Raw genomic sequence first — 6,025 nt, 5'->3', positions numbered from 1 at the left:
CTCAGAGCCCCTGACACCCTCATACCATAATCCTCCGTCCCATCTTCTAGCTCTAGCCTGCCTGGAGAGTAGAGGCTGTGGCCTGGGGGGTGATAGGAGGTCCCCGGGGGGCGGGGGAGGGCATCCCTCGATGCAGCAAGTCACAAAGGAGGCTCCAGCCCCCTGCCCCAATCACACACTGCTTCCAGGTTGGGGGATAGAACCCAGGCATCTAGGCTCCCACTCATCAGACCCTTTTCCAAAGCTGAGAAAGTACCCAGGTGTCCCAGACTGTGCCCCTGCTCCTGGATGGATCTCAAGACTCTACAGGGTGAACTGTTCCCTAGCACTCCCACCCCACAGCTGGCTGGTGTGAGCTTCAGGTGAGCCCTACATGTGGAGCCAGTGGTGTTATATATGGCTGTGGCAGCATGGTAGAGCTGGCTGCATATCAGCACTTGGCACACACTCCTGGGCAGTGTTATGTGCAGCCATTTTCCAGCAACTCCACCCCAGAGCTGGCTGCATCTCCAGCTGCACCCCATCTCCAGAGCTCAACTGCATCTCCAGTCCACACCCCTGTATATTGAGTGCCTGTTCCTGCCACATCCAAACAGTGACTTCTCCAGCCCTCCTACTGCCAGCAGCCAGGGTTCACACCAGCTCCACAGCACTGGGCAGGGGCTGCCTGCAGCTGGCCCACCTGGGGAAACGCAGGCATCCTGCTGTTCAGCCCACTACCAGAAGCATGTAGCACCCAGGTGTTCAGGCCCTTCCCACCCCAACACCTATGCAGAATAACCTAGGCAGGGGCAGTGTCTGGGTCATGCTGTTTTATTGAACTGACAAAGACATGCACACGTGCACACACGTGTACCTGCACAGATGCCAAGCCAAGTTGCCACTGGGGCTGAGGCAGGGGCAGGGGCAGGGGCAGCAGCAGGAGGTGTGCTTCTATGAGAGAATGACATTCAGAGAGGACAAATGCAAGGCACTACATAGATATCAAATGGGGGACACCTGATGGGATGGCAGCTCTATGGAAAAGGATTTGGGAGTCTTGGTAGATCACAGACCCAAAAGGTCACAGAGTTAGCGGTGGGATACAGCCATGCAAAAGGCCAGTGAAGTTTGGGGTGGCATCAATGGAAGCATGAGCTGCAGGACACATGTGCCTCACCACTTGTCAGTGGCTGGGCCTCATCTGGGTACTGCGTGGTTCTGGGCTCCACATTTTAAAAGGGACATGGAGAAGTAAGAGAGGCTCCAGAGGCAGGTGGCAAAGATGATTCAGGGCTTGGAAGTCAAGTCATACAGGAGAGGCTGAAGGAGCCGGGCATGTTCAGCTTGTGGAAAAGGCACTTAAGAGGGGACGTGAGCGTGGTCTTAAATACCTGATGGGCTGCCATAGAGAAGAAGGAAAGCACATTTTCTCTCCTGCCACAGAGGGGACAAGGGCATGGAAGTTGCGGCAAAGTCAGTTTCAGTTGGATCTCAGAGAAAACGTCTTCCCTGTTAGAGCAGGGTGGCAGTGGGACAGGTGCTGAGGGAAGCTGTGGACTCCCTATCACTGCAGCGTTCGAGAAGAGTCTGGGCAGCCCCTGGGCGGGATGACCTAGGCATATTGATGCCTATGTTCTACTATGGGGATATTCCAGGCTTCTGGGCTTTGCCTATTGCCCCCCAGCCCTCCACTTTCCACTACATGTGCCATGGGGTTTAAGCCTTCCCAAAGGCAGCCAAAGCCATAGATGGGGCATTGCACCTGCCTGAAGGTGAAGGGGAAATGGGGGAGAGGTGGGGCATGGCTAAGGGTGCTGGGGGGTGAGGCAGGGGCAGGGATGGGAAGGGGACTTTCTACTCCAGTGGCATCAGATCCAGTCTCTCTCATGCACAACCACACAGACGCTAGGTGTCTGGGACACGCACATGTGCCCACATGCCTATATATGGAACCCAGATGTCTGGGACACATTACACATGAAACCCAGGGATCCCAGACACACACAACCCAAGCATTCACAACATGTACACACACACACACACACACACACACACCAGGCATCCAGAACAGCTGCGGAGGCAGCAGACCCATGTAGTGCTCTCTGCTGCCTCCCATCACCTCCTCCTGCTCCCAAGCTAAATCCCCAGATATTTGGCCAAGGGTGGGGGGGCATGTTGCAGTTGGGGCTGTGATTGGGCAGGGGAGTTGGGTGCGGAGGATGCCTGCTCCTCCAGTGGGGATAAGGTGGGGAGGGCCCTGTGAGGGCAGCAGGAAAGTCTGTGGCCAGCGGGCAGCATGGGGACTGGTGCCTACGCTCTGAGGGCTGAGTGGCCAGGAGATGCTGCCTAGGGGGAGGGGAGGAAGGAGGGAGAGGGGGAGGGGACCATGGCAGAGCTGCCTGGCCCAGTGCGGCAGCCCCATCCCAGGGCACAGGTGCCAGGGTGTAAGACAGAGGCAGGAGCTGTCACAGTCCAGACCTTGGGAGCTCCCCAAAGGCAGCCCTCACCCCACAGCAACAGGGGTGTATTGTGGCTCTGGGCTAGGCCTGTCCAGCAGCAGTGGCCTGACCATGGGGTCTCTGCAGGCTGCAGCTGGTGCAGTCACTTACAGCATTGCTTTCTCTGTGCCCAGAATCTGGCAAGAGGTGATGGAGAATGACCACAAGTAAGACCCAAAGGAAGGGCGGAAAGGGAGGCACTGGTCTGCCTGCCCAGCCATCCACATCTCCATCTAGTCCCTTCCACCCCACCTATGCATGTGCCTCAGTTGGTTAGTCTAGAAAGGTGCAACTCTGCCCCGCCTTCTCCCAAGGATGACGTCGTTCCAACCAACAGGAGAACTGTGTGCAACAAGGGGTCACATGTGCCTTCTTCCTCTGTAGTGGAGTCCCAGCCTCTGTCTGGGCTCTCTTGAGGGATTTTTTTTCTACTCCCCCCTCCCCCACCCCCCAAATTGTTCGTGTCCAAAGTCAAATCAGTCAAAAACAGTCCCAGATCTGTGTGGATCCCTCCCTTTGACCCACTGGAAGTCAAAGTGGGAGGCTAACTAATATTAGGGCTGTGCTAAATGGCTGTATTTAAATTCTGTTTCAGATTCAGCCTTTTGGGAGGACACTGTCCTGTTTTGTTTCAGCCGAATCTCGTCCAAATCTGTTTTGAACGGGCTACAAGGGAAGCGTCGCACAGCCCTAGCCAGCCAGGTGGGGCTTGGGACCGGGGACTGCAGGGCCCCAGCAGGGAGCAGAATAGGCCATAGGTGACTCATCCAGGGTAGAGTTAGGGCCGGTGCCCTCTGTGCAGGTGAGGAGACCCCCGCACAGCTCTCTAATCCCTGTCCTGTGGGGTCACAGGGCAGGGAAGAAGTGCAGGGTGATGAGCAAGCTTGCTGGTTCCTGCTGTGCAACTTGGCTCCACAGGGAGCAAAGATCAGCCAGGGCTGTCCTCGCTGCCACTGCCCACCCCACACTGTCCTGTAGATGTGGGGCTATATGGGGTGAGCAGAAGCAGTGAGGAGACCCCCGCAATCTCTGCTCCCTGCGGAGCCAGGTCATGCAGTGTTGGCTACAAAGCACCAGCTCACAGGATCATTGTAAAATTCTAGTCTATTGGATGGATGCAGAAGTCAGATCATAAACCTTGATGCTGATCCCCTCAAACATACATTCACACACACACACACACACGCACACACACACACACACACACACACACACAGTAGCTAGCTCTGAACACTAAGCACTGGTGTCAAGATATACCTATCCTCAAGTGCTGGAATCTGCCGTCGATGGCCAGTCGAGGCTTCTTTCAATGCATTGTTGCTTCAGAAGGGGGGTCGCCAGCTGGTCCTTCTGGCTGGACAAACAGGGTGCTGGTCAGGTCAAAGAGGGTGCCCTTGGGGGTCATTCTTCACTGCCTTTTATCCCTCTCTGGCAGACTTTGGTGACTCCCCAATTCTCAGGCTTACCCAATCCAGGGGTCATTGACCTTGAGGGACATCCCTCTTGGTAGCTGCTCGATGGCAGCTGTCAGCCCCAGGGGTCACGTCCACACATACGTGCAGTCTCAGGAGTCTGTTGATGAATTTTGATTGATTCACTGCCGTGATGAATAAATAGAGCTCCGGAAGTGGTTGGTCAGGGGTATTTCAGACCCAAGGGTCTGTTTCCAGCGTTGATTAGTTCAAACGGGGGGCTTCCGTACCTTTAATGATGAAGTTTCAGGAATTCCTGGCTCTTTATTGATTCTTTCTTCTCCTTGGTCTCTGATTTTGTAGGTGTTAGTTGCCACTTATTAACATGCTTATCCAGACTAGCTACTGTGTTACACAGTCAACCATGATTAATTCAGGGACCTGCTCCATACAGAGATTCCTGCTCTTGCTAACATTGTTACATGGTACAACTTACTTTTAAACTTAAAGTACATTTGTAAAAGCATCTACAAGCTCTATTTTCACTACAAATACACCTTCTATAAACATAATAATAATATAATAAAAGAAAAAGAGAGAGGAAGGAAGAAAAGGTAGAAAAGAGAAAGCATCCCCAAAAGGGGGCAAATACTAAAAGAGGGGCTTTTGCCGTATGGAGGAGCTTCACATTTGAGTGGAGGGGCAGACAAAAGGGTTTCTTGCTACAGCAGCAGGGATTGCCAGACCCTGGTTTGATTCCTCAGCTCTAGGATCATTCCCCCAGCTCTTCTTGGCTGCACGTGGGGTTTCAGCAGGCAGCTGCTGGAGGCTGGGGCCAGCTCCCGTCCCCACTGCCGTGAGGGCTCCTGGGCGCAGAGCGCAAACTCTGGTCCTGCTTCCGCGGCCCCTCACACCCCTCAGCTGTGTGTCATGCCTGCAGCAGCTCCCCCCACCCCCCCCCGTTAACCCTTTGGTGGCAGCAGCCACTGGGGCAGGACCTGCGGGGAGGGCAGGGCTGCTCCAAGGGCTGGAGACCCCTGCTCCCCCCAGCACCCCCGGCCTCGCCGCCCCCAGCCCCTGCCTCATTTTACTCTGCCTCAGTGCTTCCACTTTGTCCTCCAGCTCCTTGAGCCCCCGCCTCCTTCCAGGACCTTGCAGCTTCTGTGCCTTAGTCTCCCCTGCCTCAGTTTCCCCCAGGCCCAGATCCCCCCACACCTCAGTTGCTGGAGGCCCTCCAGCCCCCTGCCTCAGTTTCCCCCTGAGCCCCCCACCCCCCTCACTGGCTTCCCTCTGAGCCCTGCAACCCTGTGCCTGCTCCCCCAGGGAGACCCCCAGCTCCCTGAGCCTCCAGCCCTGGGCCTCAGTTTCCCCAACATGCCCTCCAGCCTGTGCCTCAGTTTCCTGGAGCCGTGCACACCTGAGCCTGTGTCCTACTGGGCCTCTGCTTCTCCCTGTCTCAGCCCCCCCCCCCCCCCAAGCCGTCAAGGCCTCCTGCCTCTCTTTCTTCTTAACTCTACAGCCTGTGCCTCAGTTTCCCAAAGAGCTTTTCAGCCCCAAGCCTGTTTCCCCCTGTGCCCTGCTGCCTCCTGCCTGTTTCCCCCCATGACACCCAAGCTCCCCCCACCTCAGTGCCGGGGCCGCTGGTGAGAGCCAGGCAGGAGCTGGTGATTTTTCATTGCACTCTGGAGCAAGGCACTGCCCAAAGCAAGCGCAGGGCACCTGGGGCTGCAGGTTGGGAGTGAGGGGTCCCCAGTGCTGCTGGCTCTTGGGGTCTCAGGGTCCCTTGGCACCTGGCTCTGGAGCAGGCTCAGGTCCCCTGGCACCCCAGTCTGGGAGGGTCTCGGTGGCAGATACTACCAGCAGTCTGTATGGAGCACATTGGTGTGTATGGATCAACACAATGAGATCGAAAGGAGCACAGCTGTGGGTTGTCACCCACCGTGGAGTGCATGCATCGGATCCAAAGTAGACTGTTACATTCCATTTCAAGGTGACTGTAGCCCTGGGTACCAACTGGACTCTATTGGCCAACGATGACAAATACATTACTGAGATTGAGGAGCACCAAATTCTCAGAGCGGAAGGCACTTACGATCATGCTGTGCACGATGGACTTCAAATAGACTTTGTGCT

The sequence above is a fragment of the Alligator mississippiensis genome, chromosome 2 (genome assembly GCF_030867095.1).
Source record: "Alligator mississippiensis isolate rAllMis1 chromosome 2, rAllMis1, whole genome shotgun sequence".
Taxonomy (NCBI): domain Eukaryota; kingdom Metazoa; phylum Chordata; order Crocodylia; family Alligatoridae; genus Alligator; species Alligator mississippiensis.
This window is presented reverse-complemented; position numbering follows the sequence as displayed.